We start from the raw sequence: 15367 nt of genomic DNA on the forward strand, positions 1-15367 counted from the left end.
ATGATGCCAATCCTTCCCAGCTCGGCGAGGCACATGACAGCCCATGATATGTGCATCTCGCCGATCTATGGAGTGGTTTCGAGAAGAATTACTTCATGATGCACGGTGCGGCCCAGTAGTGCATCGCGCTATACTATTTAATAAAACACTAAAATTTATAAAACGCTTCTTTCACTTTGCCACATAATGATTGGAATGTTTATAACAAATTTGATAGATAAAATTAAAACAAAAACATTGTTAATTTAATTGACGATGTCAATTCATGGCAGCTCGGTGCGGCACAGTAGCGCATTTCGCTACAAATTTTTAATTTAACTAATTAAATGGACTAGCCTGGCAATCGCGACTTCGTACTACTTGCCTCGTAAAAATGCAGGGCACGGCTTACCTGGGGATCACAGGCTATTATATGTATGTTTATAATCATATTAATGACAGGCTGAGCGCCGCCCAGTAAGCAGTATAAGGCGCGGTCAGTTTTAATACTTTCAGCGCTGCTATATAACAAATAATTTGAGGTATGTGTAATGTTAAACGATAATGTCAAACGATAACTGAAACTGTTAAACGATAACTGACGTTAAGTGACACGGCACAGACCCGAGAAGTCCTGCTTCTCCTTCCACTCTACACAAATCTATAAAGGGAGTCAGACCCAAAAGTCTGAACATTTCCGGTTGGTGATTAAGTTTTTTTAGAAGATACAAACTCCTTTTTTCCTTCTGTGAATGTCTGGTAATAGTAGTATACCAAGAAGCCAGAGTGGGAGAGGAGGTTCCATGGATACACTCAGTCCTCACCCCAACAAGAGGAATAAAGCTAAGTCAGAAAGCGATACTAGCTCGCCCTTAATTAAGGTGAGCAGAGTAGCTGAAAGTGCTGCCAAGACGAAACACTGGGACCTTGATAAGTGCCCGTGTAACAGCTCGTCTGGCGGCAAAGTCTATCTGATCGACTGTTCGCGTTGTAAGCAGCAGTGGCATGTTGATTGTCTTAGTATGCGGGGGATCTCAAGGCAGGCCATCAACGCTATGGTTGACTACCTATGTCCCTTTTGCTACGTTGCCCCAGTAAGCACTGCCAGGAACAAGAGATCAGATACATGCTTCTCCTGCAGAAACACAGCAGTCTTACGACAGGCTAACAGTGAATTTGAAGCCTCAGCTGCTGCAGAGAATCTTAATAACATAGGCCTAATCTCAGCATCGCTTGCCTCGGTAGACAGTGAGAAACTCTGCGAGCAAATAGCCAGTCTCAACAGCAACATGGAACGTCTTCAGACTTTTGATCTCCACCTGCAACATCTCCTGATTAAAGAAGACGGGTTGAAGTCCCATCAGGCTCAAATGAAAAAGTTAGAAGCAGCACTGTCCTCATCATCCAGCTCTGCCACAGACCCTCTAGCCAACAGCATCGATCAGCTGAACCAGCAACTTGCACAGCTTCAGTCGCATCAAACTGCAGCATCTGAAACACCTGCTTGCACTGCCACTCATGAGCTACTTGAGAGAGTCTCACAAGAACTGAGTGAGCATTCCACCCAACTTAACAACTTAAGCAGTCAAATACAGGATTCTAAAGCATCTCCTCAATCTAAAGCACCACCTGTAGCCCAGTACCCCTCTCCTCCAGTGCAGGCTCCTCTCCTCTCCTCTCCCCTACAACCTGAACAACCTACCCCTCACTTACCACATGATCAGGTGCCAGTAACTGAAACCAGGCCAGATTTCATTCTGACTACTGAATCTGAGAAAATTATTGCCTTTCTTCAGTCATGTTCTTTCAAACAAGAGAACGGTCACTCCGTCACTTCATTTGGCACCCCCTACCACTACATGGGTTCTAAATCTTCAGAAAATGTGCCACCAATTCCTGAGGAACTCAAACCATTATTTGATGAAATGAACAAAGTACAAACTGAACTTTTTAACAAGAGCTACCCGGATCAGCCCCACCTGACGGCCCCGGTTATCAATTCATGTCTCATCAACAAGTATGATGGCTCTGATAGTCACCTGCCTAACCATTCAGACCGTGAAGTGACCATCCATCCAGAATCATCAATACTTACTTTCACCCCAGCGAACGCCGCGGGCTTCATGCGCCGCTAAAACGTTTAAATTTCATTTTTATAATTCTCCCAAGACTCCTGTTAAGACAAATTGCGAATGTTTAGCTTTAAAACTACTCTGTTCTTAAAACAATTGTTTTAATCATCGAATACTGAAGAGTTCAATTCAATCCAAGGTAAATTGTTCAAATTATGAGTGATCATGAATGAAAAATAAATAATTTACACGTAAAATTTGCCTCAAAATTTGTCTTGAAAAATAACCATAACTCTGGCTATGATTTGAATTTTGAAAATTTAAAATGCTAGTGCCGCGCACAAAAATCTTCCGCGCATTTAAAACGTGTCGATAATGCGCCCAAACCAATGTCGCGTTGGATAATAGTATCCAAGCTGGTTGAATTCACAATTTTCATTTCTTGTTCCAGTTTGTAGCTTAGCTTTGTGTGGCAGCCATATTGGTTTTATGCGTGCGCATATATTGCGCGCTATCTATATATCTTACCGTTAAATGTACGTTTACAGATTTAATCGAGATCTCTGCGAGGCTTTCATAATTATGTATGATATAGCTTGATATGCTGTTACTTCAAATTGCTGTAATTTCTATTTATATTGACTGAAGTAGAGTACAAAATAAAATTATTTGCTCTCTAATTTTAAGGATGTCGACCTGCAACTGAAATTGAGTGATATTCGACTATTTCAATTTAGATTCGCTAGTCAACAAAATGATTGCTCACTCCGAAATAACGACTTTCAAGGAATGGTATGTACCCTACTATTTACAACAAGGCTCCCAGCATTATAGTAAAACATAGACAATAGACAATATTTTAATATAAACTATAATTAATTTTTTACCGGGAACATTCAGCAGTTAACTTTGTCGTATTTTAAAACAAGTAACTCGGGCCCAGTTCGTAGAGAAGATGGATTTGCTGTATTTTAAAACAAGTAACTCGGGCCCAGTTCGTAGAGAAGATGGATTTGCTGTATTTTAAAACAAGTAACTCGGGCCCAGTTCGTAGAGAAGATGGATTTGCTGTATTTTAAAACAAGTAACTCGGGCCCAGTTCGTAGAGAAGATGGATTTGCTGTATTTTAAAACAAGTAACTCTGGCCCAGTTCGTAGAGAAGATGGATTTGCTGTATTTTAAAACAAGTAACTCGGGCCCAGTTCGTAGAGAAGATGGATTTGCTGTATTTTAAAACAAGTAACTCGGGCCCAGTTCGTAGAGAAGATGGATTTGCTGTATTTTAAAACAAGTAACTCGGGCCCAGTTCGTAGAGGAGATGGATTTGCTGTATTTTAAAACAAGTAACTCGGGCCCAGTTCGTAGAGGAGATGGATTTGCTGTATTTTAAAACAAGTAACTCGGGCCCAGTTCGTAGAGAAGATGGATTTGCTGTATTTTAAAACAAGTAACTCGGGCCCAGTTCGTAGAGAAGATGGATTTGCTGTATTTTAAAACAAGTAACTCGGGCCCAGTTCGTAGAGAAGATGGATTTGCTGTATTTTAAAACAAGTAACTCGGGCCCAGTTCGTAGAGAAGATGGATTTGCTGTATTTTAAAACAAGTAACTCGGGCCCAGTTCGTAGAGAAGATGGATTTGCTGTATTTTAAAACAAGTAACTCGGGCCCAGTTCGTAGAGAAGATGGATTTGCTGTATTTTAAAACAAGTAACTCGGGCCCAGTTCGTAGAGAAGATGGATTTGCTGTATTTTAAAACAAGTAACTCGGGCCCAGTTCGTAGAGAAGATGGATTTGCTGTATTTTAAAACAAGTAACTCGGGCCCAGTTCGTAGAGGAGATGGATTTGCTGTATTTTAAAACAAGTAACTCGGGCCCAGTTCGTAGAGAAGATGGATTTGCTGTATTTTAAAACAAGTAACACGGGCCCAGTTCGTAGAGAAGATGGATTTGCTGTATTTTAAAACAAGTAACTCGGGCCCAGTTCGTAGAGAAGATGGATTTGCTGTATTTTAAAACAAGTAACACGGGCCCAGTTCGTAGAGAAGATGGATTTGCTGTATTTTAAAACAAGTAACTCGGGCCCAGTTCGTAGAGAAGATGGATTTGCTGTATTTTAAAACAAGTAACTCGGGCCCAGTTCGTAGAGAAGATGGATTTGCTGTATTTTAAAACAAGTAACTCGGGCCCAGTTCGTAGAGAAGATGGATTTGCTGTATTTTAAAACAAGTAACTCGGGCCCAGTTCGTAGAGAAGATGGATTTGCTGTATTTTAAAACAAGTAACTCGGGCCCAGTTCGTAGAGAAGATGGATTTGCTGTATTTTAAAACAAGTAACTCGGGCCCAGTTCGTAGAGAAGATGGATTTGCTGTATTTTAAAACAAGTAACTCGGGCCCAGTTCGTAGAGGAGATGGATTTGCTGTATTTTAAAACAAGTAACTCGGGCCCAGTTCGTAGAGGAGATGGATTTGCTGTATTTTAAAACAAGTAACTCGGGCCCAGTTCGTAGAGAAGATGGATTTGCTGTATTTTAAAACAAGTAACTCGGGCCCAGTTCGTAGAGAAGATGGATTTGCTGTATTTTAAAACAAGTAACTCGGGCCCAGTTCGTAGAGAAGATGGATTTGCTGTATCTTAAAACAAGTAACTCGGGCCCAGTTCGTAGAGAAGATGGATTTGCTGTATTTTAAAACAAGTAACTCGGGCCCAGTTCGTAGAGAAGATGGATTTGCTGTATTTTAAAACAAGTAACTCGGGCCCAGTTCGTAGAGAAGATGGATTTGCTGTATTTTAAAACAAGTAACTCGGGCCCAGTTCGTAGAGGAGATGGATTTGCTGTATTTTAAAACAAGTAACTCGGGCCCAGTTCGTAGAGGAGATGGATTTGCTGTATTTTAAAACAAGTTACTCGGGCCCAGTTCGTAGAGAAGATGGATTTGCTGTATTTTAAAACAAGTAACTCGGGCACAGTTCGTAGAGAAGATGGATTTGCTGTATTTTAAAACAAGTAACTCGGGCCCAGTTCGTAGAGAAGATGGATTTGCTGTATTTTAAAACAAGTAACTCGGGCCCAGTTCGTAGAGAAGATGGATTTGCTGTATTTTAAAACAAGTAACTCGGGCCCAGTTCGTAGAGAAGATGGATTTGCTGTATTTTAAAACAAGTAACTCGGGCCCAGTTCGTAGAGAAGATGGATTTGCTGTATTTTAAAACAAGTAACTCGGGCCCAGTTCGTAGAGAAGATGGATTTGCTGTATTTTAAAACAAGTAACTCGGGCCCAGTTCGTAGAGAAGATGGATTTGCTGTATTTTAAAACAAGTAACTCGGGCCCAGTTCGTAGAGAAGATGGATTTGCTGTATTTTAAAACAAGTAACTCGGGCCCAGTTCGTAGAGAAGATGGATTTGCTGTATTTTAAAACAAGTAACTCGGGCCCAGTTCGTAGAGAAGATGGATTTGCTGTATTTTAAAACAAGTAACTCGGGCCCAGTTCGTAGAGAAGATGGATTTGCTGTATTTTAAAACAAGTAACTCGGGCCCAGTTCGTAGAGAAGATAGATTTGCTGTAGTTGTCAGTTTACGGACAAATAAAGTCGAAAAGCATTAATCAGAATATGGTTTAGGCTGTCCCAAAATTTCGGATTCTTTTTCTGGAGTTTGAAATTGGCGGGAATTTTTAAACTCTCGTTGTGGTACCAAACCAATATTTTCAGCGCAGAGTTTTAGCGCGCGCCAAGAGCACACACGTATTTTTGCATTGTAGCCGCGCGTTATTTGCACGTGCACTTCTACAGATTAAAATTAGGAGAGGGCCCTTACTGCTTACATTACTAAGTTGTTATGTAGTAATATTGTGAATTTGTCCGAAACTGGAAACAAATCTTGTAAAATTTTACGAATAGAAGTTATAATATTACTTGAAGTTGACTGTAAAAATTTACTGAGTTTCACTTCCATATTTCAGGATCCGACCGCTGATATTAAAATTGAAGAGTTGGATTTCATTGGAACATGGAATTACTGTAATGGAAAATAAAACAGGTCTTGCTGAGGATGAAGAAATGTTATGTGGGGAGAAAATGGGCTACTGGAAGTGGACCTTCTTAAACAAAGACGACTTTCACAAAATGTTTAAAAGATCACGGTCGCGGCATCGAACCTTGGACGCTTCCCCTGCCACTGTCAGACACTCTAGAATAGTACTAGTAGTGTGCGCTACTCGAGCTGTTGATATATGAGTTCTTCGGTGTTATTTATATAATTGTAATATGTAATGACTGACAGTGCGAGATATCTTTTTTTGTTTCTATTTGATGTGTTTAGTGTTTGTGTTGCATTCTAATATAAACCGCGTATTAGTTTCGTGTCAATTTTAAATTTTATAAGTTTATCTTTAAACTGTATTTATTAGCAGTAATAGTTACATTTTGGTATTTACCTATATTTATTATTGTAATACTGTTGTATAATGCTGTTTCTTCCTCATTGTAGCTTACATATAGGATAGCATACTTTGCTATGATCTTTAATCACAGTTGACAATACTTGATTAGAGTTAATGATTGTACGCGTTTGAAATCTTGATTTGATATCATTATAACCTTTACTAATGTTCAGATGAATGAATTTGATGTTTTATTTTTCCTCTGCACTATTGAAAATCCTTTAAGGGATAGAATCGGCACTGTCAAATATCTTTAAAAGGTTCGTAAACGGAATTACAGTCGATCTCCTGACAAATTTATGCCGAAAATTTGTTTTAACACGCGCAGCAATATGAAGCCCGCGGCATTCGCCGGGGTGACTTTGTCTCTCGGCCAGATCTGCAAAATCAAGTTCACTGAATGTGACTCTAGAACTGAATCCTCTCTTGAATGTCATGATCGCTCCCTGTACATAATGAGCCGTAGATCACAAGAAGTTTACAGTCATATGATTGAGCGTGGCTCAATATCAGATGGTATTAGGTACTCGCTGACCTTTCGTGCTGTTAGCTGGACAAATAAAAATTGCACAAGCTTACATGGTGATTCAAACACAGGCTTCTTGCGTTTTGGGTCTGACAAGAGGGGTACCTTTGGCGAACTCATGCCAGGTCAAAAGTTCTGGGCTCCCAGAATTGAAGATATCAACCCTGTGTCCTGCATGGGTTACGCCAATGTGGTGCTCCACTGTGGGATCAATGACGTGAGACAGCCGGATATTAGTTGTGAGAATGATGTTGCTGATTGTTATAATAAACTCAAGCTGAAAATTAAACAAATTAAGAATCTTAGCCCCAGCACTAGAGCTGTTTTTGTTTGTAAACTGCTGCCTACTAAGGACTTAGAGCTGAATGTAAAAGTTAATGTATTTAATAGACTTATTCATTTCGACCTGCTCCCTACATGTAAGGATGTCGTATGTGTTAACGGTTTCGAACAGTTTGCCAGCAACTATGGTCTTGCGGACGAACTGTCGAAACAATTCGACAGACATGGTCGACTTGATACACTTCATCTTAACAAGTTAGGGGCAAGAGTCCTTGCTGGACTCATTAAACAATCTGTATTTATTAGGTTAAATGGCGGAGAAGACAGAAGAAAACACATCGGCAAAGTCAATGGACGGCTATACAGCAACGTGGCTAGTGGCCCGCCTGCACTGCAGCGGAGGGGACGGAACGGTTAACAGGTATGGTTAATCGTGTTCAAAAGGAAATTTGTAGTCACTGTCTGAAGAATATTGGATTAGGGCTTCCCCACTTTGAATGTTTTAACTGCAATAGTATTCTCCATGCCAAATGTTTTAATCCTTCCAAAGCGCAAGTTATCAATGACAACTTTTACTGCAACGAGTGTAAACATTCCATATCTAAAAAATATAATCCTTTTAAAGTAATGACCGATCCTGAAGTTAATGACTGTGACCCATGTATCCAAAAGATGTCCGATGCTTTGGAAAACTGTAGATCCTATACAATTAAGGACTTTAACACACATATCAAACCGTGTTTTGCAAGCAACCTGCCCACGATTTTCCAGAACATAGATGGTAATAAAACAAATTTTGATGCCTTTAGCATGGAACTAAACCGATTAGCCGAAAAATTTAAAATTATTGGACTTGCTGAAACCAATATTGGAATAGAGGAAAGCACTGTCTACCATCTAGAGGGGTACAATTGTTTCTATCAGGACAAACATATCAACAAAGCAAAGGGAAGTGGAGTAGCATTGTACTTAAAGGACGAACTTAACGGAGTTGTAAACGAAGAATTATCATGGGTAACCAAAAATCTTGAAACCCTATTTATTACTATTCAACATGATGAACCTGTACATGTAGGAGTACTGTACCGTCCTCCTAGTGGGGACTCCTCAGAGGCACTAAATGAACTTAGAAAACAGTAAACTTGTTCAAGACTTTGAAAACCTTATTCTAGGTCTAGGTTTATCACCACTTATTTCTACTTCCACGCATCATAAACCAGGATGTAACGAATCATGCATTGACAACATACTCACCAACAACATAGAGAACTCTATCTGCTCTGGAACAATTAGTACCTGCATCAGTCACCACCATGCTGTATTTAACATATTCAACTCACCCCTAGTCAGTACTGAGGTTCATGAACAAAACTATTTCCAGTACTATGACTACTGTGCAAAAAATGTGGACAAATTTGTGGAAGTACTAGACAATGAATTAACTAGTGATCCACCAGAAGACTTCAGTAATTTTTTCACTGTATTTAATCATCAACTAGACAGTGCATGTAAACTAAACCAGCCTAAGTGTTCTAAACGTACTGCTAAGAATAATCCATGGATTACATCAGGCCTGATTGCCTCTATAAATAGAAAACATGAGCTTTATGACCTGTATAAAAAGGCAGTTAAGAAGAAATGCCTCAACGCCTCTTCAACCAACCATGCAGACTGTCTTACCCTTTGTTTTAATTGTACAAATAAAGTAACACGTCATGAAGAATTTAAGGCACACCGGAAGTTATTAAACCACCTTATTAATTCTGCAAAACGTAAGTATCATGGTGTTAAGATTACAGAATGCGCTGGAGATAGTAAGAAAACTTGGCAGATAATTAATGAACTGCGTGGTAAGAAGAGACGTGAGATTAAACCTAACTTTGTGATAAATAACGAGCGTGTGATTAATCGGCGTGTAATTGCAAATGAGTTCAATAAATACTTTGCCTCTATTGCAGCTAACTTGAACGAAGCTTACTCTGGTGACTTCTTAAGAATAAATTCCCTGCCGTCATTTACTGATTACCTGCCCACATCAGTTACGTCCAGTATTTTTCTTTGTGATTGTGACTGTATTGAGATTAAAGAGATCATAAACGAACTAAAAAACGGGAAATCTAGTGACATACCTATTCATGTGATCAAGAAGTCGTGTCAAATTACTGCACCGTACTTAGCTAGATACTTTAATAAATGCATGCAAGAAGGCCACTTTCCCGATGAATTAAAAACTGGGAGAATCAGCCCCATTTACAAAAAAGAAGATGAACAGCTTTTAGAAAACTATAGACCAGTATCAACTCTACCTGTATTCGGGAAAATTCTAGAAAAGTTAATATATAAGCGGCTATATAGTTTCCTTACTTCCAAGGGTATAATACATGAAAACCAGTTCGGCTTTAGAAAAGGACACTCCACCAGCCATGCACTGAACTACTCTGTAGAACATATAGAATCGTTAATTAGTAAAAAGCAACATGTCCTAGGGGTCTTTATCGATCTCTCAAAAGCCTTTGACACTCTAGACCACTGTAAACTAACTACAAAGTTAAACAACTATGGCATAAGAGGAAATGCTCTGAATCTTATCTCTAGTTATTTGTCTAATAGGAAACAATTTGTAAACGTTTTGGATACCAAATCTGATGAATTACCGGTTGAATTCGGGGTCCCTCAGGGTAGTGTATTAGGACCTCTACTTTTCCTACTGTACATCAATGACATATGCAATATAACTAAAAAGGGTAAATTTGTCTTATTTGCAGACGATACTAATATATTTGTCGCTGCCGATTCGAGAAATAAAGTATACGAATTGGCTAATGAAGTACTACAGGCCGTAAACAAGTATATGGGAGTTAACCTACTGCACATTAATGTAAAGAAGTGTTGTTACATGTATTTTTCTCCCTCTAAACGTAATAATAACGAATTAGATGCCGATATAGATAGCCAAAACTTGTCCATTAATAACAAAATAATTAAACGTGTAAGTCAGACAAAATTTCTCGGAGTAATCATGGACGATAAATTGAGCTGGAAACCACATATATCATCCCTCAACAAGAAACTAAGAAGTGCTTGTGGACGTATCTACCGTATTAAGAAATGCTTACCAGAATCACTATATAAGCAAATATATCATTCCCTCTTTGAATCACACCTAGGTTATGCTATTTCTGTCTGGGGAGGTATTCCCAATAATCAGTTAAAACCGCTATTTATTACTCAAAAGAAGTGTATCAGGATTCTATTTGGAGACTATGAAGCTTATGTAGACAAATTCAAGACATGTGCTAGAGCAAGACCAATTAATTCTCAACGTCTAGGATCTGAATTCTATGTTAAAGAGTCCACTAAGCCTCTATTCACAAAACATGAATTACTTGTTACAGAGAACCTGTACCGATACCGTTGTTTAATGGAACTTTTCAAGATCATTAAGTCACGAGTACCAATTTCGTTATACTACTTATTCAACATATCAAATAGGAAAGATAATCTGTTCATTACACCCTCTCCAACTAATCAATTTATTTATAAATCTGCATGGCTTTGGATCGAATTCCGTAAAGTTGGCCCGTTAAATTTCACCTCCACATGCGGATCTGTCAAGAATTTACTTAAACAGTCACTTCTAAGAGCTCAAAACCGGTATGGAACTGAGTGGTGTGACAGAAATTTCACTGAATTCTGATTATGAAGTGATATTCATTTGCCCGTTATTCCCACTTAAGCACTTACTGACTGACAAGCTTATCTATGAATACCATGCTTGAATTTAGGTAAACAACATACAACTCATTCCCAGTTACGCTGAGCGCAACCGCCGAATGACACAGTAATATGGGCACGCGCATAGCATTGCGCGCCGATGCTGTGCGCGTTGTCGGCCGAAACTTGGGAAGTTCCCGCTCTAATATTCAGACGACAGTGATGACTCATTAAGAGCACTAATTTCGACCACTTTCCCGGTCGAGCCATACCAAATCAAACTAATTGACCCACGTGTATAGCCAATGTCCTGGCGGTGCTGAGCCGATGTAAAACTCTTCTGTAAACTCTTTTGTCTCTTGTAACTTGTTTATATTTTATATTTAAGTTATACTGTGTACTGTGTACAATAGTTATAGCGTATATATAGTGTGTAGTGTGTAGTGGTTATTTTGTTGTGACGTGTCACTTTATATTTTGCTACCAACGTCAGCCTTGGCTTACCATTTATTGTAATTGGTACAGCATATATCAAAACTAAAACACTGTTTTCGATCTGACGGGTGATGGGCTCTCTCTGATGGGACACGGTTCTAGGGGGTACCCGGGGTACGAGTTAACGAATAGTGTTCGTGTCCTTCCACAACCCCCTCTCATTGTGTTTTTGACGGAGGAGAAGCCTAGTTCATCCGTCTGCATCGCTTAATCGAGTTGAAAATTTAGCCAATAACAAACTAAATTACATGTTATACTGATAGCAGGTGTAGAGTTTATAACATACAAATTCTAAATTTTTGACGGCTGACGATGGTAAGTCGCTATGTTTAATTCGGGACGTTTATAGTCTAAAGTCTTGGAGCTCAAAATGTCTCGTGCTGTGGGCCGTATAAACGGCGCACACCACCGCCCCGCCTTACTGCTTACATTACTTCATGGTTGCAGGGCGGAGCTGGTGCCGTTTGTCTTGGCCTCGAGTGGCGAGTGCTTGCCCATCGAATACACAATTGAAACACTAATTATTTATTGGAATTCTACAGTTTCCAAAACGAAGTACGAGGATATATTAACTTTGAGCTTTGTTTTGGCGACTGCTTCATCAATGGGCGAGTAGGTATTTGTTGTTTAGCAGTGTTGAATATTGGAGCAATTATATTATAATGCAATGTATATCTCCATCATAATATATAGTCAGTGTAATAAGCGCCAAGCGCGAGCACAGAATTTTTTTTCTCCGATTGTACAAAATTTTATACCAATGTTTTAGTCAAGATGTAAATAATTTTTATCCACCGGGTAGCAATGTTAGCTCAGCGTTCATCAAGATCGCGATTTTTACGCCGCGCACTCGTAAAACGCATGAAAAAATCGAATTGACGATAGAAATCGAGCGCTATGCGCATATTATTCGCTTTTTCACTGTTATTTTCTGGTTGATTTCATAAACGTTTTAATTTTGTTTGAAACTCTCGAAACCAAGGATTGTCCACTATTTTACTGCAATTATCTACTTGAAGTTTCTTTTGTTTTATCAAACAGTTTAAAGTGGAATATTTTCTGTGCTTGATTATACACTGTAATTACATGATAGGGCCTTGCTAATGTAAATTGGCAATTACAGATCACTTAAGTTTCCAAATTTATCGCTCAGGTTATGACCTATCTTAAAGTTCAACTGCTTGGTTAAATTAAAGCTGGGCACATATATCATTTTTGCAAAGAATTCATTCAAAGACATTTTAAAGCAAGTAAAGTAAGTAAGTACAGCACCTAGAATATCCTAGAACTTAGAAGTATATTGTTATTCACTTGATCTTTGATTTTATTCTGTGTTTCGGAGTTTTTGTTAAGTAGCAGGGTCCCCTGTGTTTTACTGACCAAATTAAGCCGCAAGTCTATGACTGCCTACCTCATTTTAACTTAATTAAAGAAGTATAGAACTGTATGACGTATGTCTCTCTTACTTTATCCGTTTACCACGTCTGACCGGTTGCCATTTTTCACTCTATGGTTATATACTTCTCTATACATAATTCTGACAGCAAATATAAAAGTGCCAAGTGGGTATCTATGTAATTTTCGTATCATTTTGAATTTAATGGTTACCTTCATACCCAAAGTTTAATGTTAAATCTCACTGTACCATATTCATTAACTTATAGCTTATAACATATTATATGTTTTGATTTTATGTCCCTATACTAGAAGGGTATTCTTCTAACAGTTTTTGACTGACTTGAATGTCCTGCACAGCAGTTTGAAGCTTCTTTAAATTATTTTTATTCTTATCGTATTGCTGTGTAAATTTAATTCTAATACTAATTCATTTCTAATTCTCACTTTAATTAATTCTCACTTCGTTACTTTTCATAATGAATGTTTTTGGCACATCAGAATGAGCAAATGAATCGGGAGAAATGCTTCCTCTGACTCTGTCAAGTAAGTACATTATTTCCAATGTATTTGTTGTTTTGATAATCTTTCTTCGCTCTTATGAGTGGGTCAATCCTTTGTTTTGATGATATTGTTGACGAAGTGAGAATCTCCACTCAGTGTTTTGAAAACACTGAGTTGAGATTCTCACCTTGTCTCAGAATAGATAAAGGGAACCATCAGAAAGTAATTTGTCTTCGATGGAATGAGAAAATTCGAAACAACTTCTGGCCGGGGTTGGAGACCTGGAACGGTTCAAGGGATCCACCAGAAACAAATCTGGCTTTGGCAGACTTTCTGAATATCTAAACACACACACTCATCTCCACTTCTGATATAACTCGGTTTCTGTTTGGAGTAAGGAGCTAATTTTGGGCATCAGGCTGTTGAGTTATTAGCCCAAGACATATTTTTACGCTCTCGCGAGAAGCAATTACAACAGCTAAAATCAAATTAACTCGGTTTCTGATTGGACTTTGGAGTATAAAAGAGCTAAATTTGGGCATAAAATCATCATATTAAGTAGAGCGTAATTAACTCCTCAGACTTCAGGTTAATCAGTTACTACTGTTATATGACCACACCCTTTTGAGCTCTCGTGAGTAACAATAACAGCACTTACAATCAAAATAACTCAGTTTCTGATTAGAGTAAGGAGCTAAACTTGGGCATTGAAGTGTTCTAAATTATCACATTGAGTAGGTAGAATGTTATTTAAAAATCTCAGACATCAGGTTATTGAGCTATAATAGCCCAAAAACTATTCTTACGCTCTTGCGAGTACCTTACAAGACATTTTTGTGGCGGACCAATTTGCGACGACCGAAATTTTGGCGGTCCGAAAATATGGCGAAATTGAACAAAAACCGTCACATTTCGGACGTCACAGAAAATAAGGGTATTTTTCATCATTTTGTTTTCTGACACAAAGGAAATTCAAAATTTTCTAAAAATCGGTAAAATCATGTTGAAACAAAATGAAACTTATAAATCGATTTCTTCATCTTCCTCTATACTTAAGGGGTCCGGCTCGACTCTTCCAGTTTCACGCTGTTCTCCAGTGTACTCCCAGGAGTAAGATTCTCGGATAAGCGTATTACTTGACATTAAATTCATCATGGAATATTGTGTTTATTTGTCCCACCATCATATCACTAACTTTTCAAGAACAAAATGAATCGATGAAGCCACAATTATTGGAATAAGCTAAAAATAATGCGACGGATTCTATTACGACGACCGAAATTTTGGCGGTCCGAAAATATGGCGAAATTGAACAAAAACCGTCACATTTCGGACGTCACAGAAAATAAGGGTATTTTTCATCATTTTGTTTTCTGACACAAAGGAAATTCAAAATTTTCTAAAAATCGGTAAAATCATGTTGAAACAAAATGAAACTTATAAATCGATTTCTTCATCTTCCTCTATACTTAAGGGGTCCGGCTCGACTCTTCCAGTTTCACGCTGTTCTCCAGTGTACTCCCAGGAGTAAGATTCTCGGATAAGCGTATTACTTGACATTAAATTCATCATGGAATATTGTGTTTATTTGTCCCACCATCATATCACTAACTTTTCAAGAACAAAATGAATCGATGAAGCCACAATTATTGGAATAAGCTAAAAATAATGCGACGGATTCTATTACGACGACCGAAATTTTGGCGGTCCGAAAATATGGCGAAATTTCGGGAAAACCGTCGCATTTCGTACGTTATAAAAATGTCTTGTAAGGTAGCAATTGACGCACTTCATACTAACTGTTCATCTTGGACATGAAATTGTTCAAAATTATCACATTAAGTGGGGTAGAGCATGGTTTTAAAGTCAACATGCTTTAGATTGTTGAGTTATTAGTCCATATCCTATTTTACGGATCATCACATTGAGTGTCGTAGAACATGGTATTAAAATCT

The 15367-nt window shown here is 38.4% G+C and overlaps 3 protein-coding genes and 1 long non-coding RNA gene across 6 annotated transcripts in view; 3 read left to right on the plus strand and 1 right to left on the minus strand.

Moving 5' to 3' along the window:
- Window positions 1-15367, minus strand: part of LOC134817085 (intraflagellar transport protein 56-like) — a 48930-nt gene that overhangs the window by 30771 nt on the left and 2792 nt on the right. The window lies entirely within an intron of this gene.
- The window catches only part of LOC134817087 (WD repeat and FYVE domain-containing protein 1-like), a 66149-nt gene that overhangs the window by 17029 nt on the left and 33753 nt on the right, over window positions 1-15367 (plus strand). The window lies entirely within an intron of this gene.
- LOC134817088 (uncharacterized) overlaps window positions 501-15367 on the plus strand; it is an 84168-nt gene continuing 69301 nt past the window's right edge. The window contains exon 1 of the mRNA XM_063826195.1: window positions 501-521. The gene's annotated coding sequence lies outside the window, so the exon portion shown is untranslated. The remainder of the gene's footprint in view (window positions 522-15367) is intronic.
- Window positions 2586-6678, plus strand: LOC134817231 (uncharacterized). The gene is made up of 2 exons (XR_010160490.1): window positions 2586-2843; window positions 6017-6678. It is a non-coding gene; the product is annotated as an uncharacterized LOC134817231 (long non-coding RNA).

The sequence above is a fragment of the Bolinopsis microptera genome, chromosome 6, assembly GCF_026151205.1.
Source record: "Bolinopsis microptera isolate Bmic1 chromosome 6, MBARI_Bmic_1.0, whole genome shotgun sequence".
Taxonomy (NCBI): Eukaryota; Metazoa; Ctenophora; class Tentaculata; order Lobata; family Bolinopsidae; genus Bolinopsis; species Bolinopsis microptera.